This window comes from Lepisma saccharinum, unplaced genomic scaffold (assembly GCF_977018435.1).
Source record: "Lepisma saccharinum unplaced genomic scaffold, izLepSacc3.1 HAP1_SCAFFOLD_148, whole genome shotgun sequence".
Taxonomy (NCBI): domain Eukaryota; kingdom Metazoa; phylum Arthropoda; class Insecta; order Zygentoma; family Lepismatidae; genus Lepisma; species Lepisma saccharinum.
Window position 1 is genome coordinate 238,144 of NW_028142958.1, and position 1,461 is coordinate 239,604.

A 1,461-nucleotide genomic window follows, 5' to 3' on the forward strand; every position below is an offset into this window, starting at 1 on the left:
ACTTTGCAGGGATACATTGGATGTCAAGACACGTGGAAAAAACGTACAAAACAAGAGATTGGAGACATCAAGATTTTGGACGAATTTTTGAGGAATTTTCAAATTTTCAGAAATGAGGTTCCAGATAAGGTCAAAAACTACATACTCAGATCTTCACCAAACTTTGCAGGGATACATTGGATGTCAAGACACGTGGGAAAAACGTACAAAACAAGAGATTGGAGACATCAAGATTTTGGACGAATTTTTTAACAATTTTCAAATTTTCAGATAGGAGGTTCCAGATAAGGTCAAAAACTACATACTCAGATCTTCACCAAACTTTGCAGGGATACATTGGATGTCAAGACACGTGAAAAAAACGTACAAAACAAGAGATTGGGGTCATCAAGGTTTTGGACGGATTTTTTAGGAATTTTCAAATTTTCAGATGGGAGGTTCCAGATAAAGTCAAAAACTACATACTCAGATCTTCACCAAACTTTGCAGGGATACATTGGATATCAAGACACGTGGAAAAAACGTACAAAACAAGAGATTGGAGACATCAAGATTTTGGACGAATTTTTTAAGAATTTTCAAATTTTCAGAAAGGATGTTCCAGATAAGGTCAAAAACAACATACTCAGATCTTCACCAAACTCTGCAGGGATACATTGGATGTCAAGATACGTGGAAAAAACATACAAAACATAGGATTGGGGACATCAAGATTGTGGTCAAATTTTTTAAGAATTTTCAAATTTTCAGATAGGAGGTTCCAGATAAGGTCAAAAACTACATACTCAGATCTTCACCAAACTTTGCAGGGATACTTTGCATGTCAAGACACGTGGAAAAAACGTACAAAACAAGAGATTGGAGACATCAAGATTTTGGACGATTTTTTTAAGAATTTTCAAATTTTCTGAAAGGAGGTTCCATATAAGGTCAAAAACTACATACTCAGATCTTCACCAAACATTGCAGGGATACATTGGATGACAAGAGACGTGGAAAAAACGTACAAAACAAGAGATTGGAGACATCAAGATTTTGGACGAATTTTTTAAGAATTTTCAAATTTTCAGATAGGAGGTTCCAGATAAGGTCAAAAACTACATACTCAGATCTTCACCAAACTTTGCAGGGATACATTGGATGTCAAGACACGCGGAAAAACGTACAAAACAAGAGATTGGAGACATCAAGATTTTGGACGAATTTTTTAAGAATTTTCAAATTTTCAGATAGGAGGTTCCAGATAAGGTCAAAAACTACATACTCAGATCTTCACCAAACTTTGCAGGGATACATTGGATGTGAAGACACGTGGAAAAAACATACAAAACAAGAGATTGGAGACATCAAGATTTTGGACGAATTTTTTAAGAATATTCAAATTTTCAGATAGGAGGTTCCAGATAAGGTCAAAAACTACATACTCAGATCTTCACCAAACTTTGCAGGGATACATTGGAT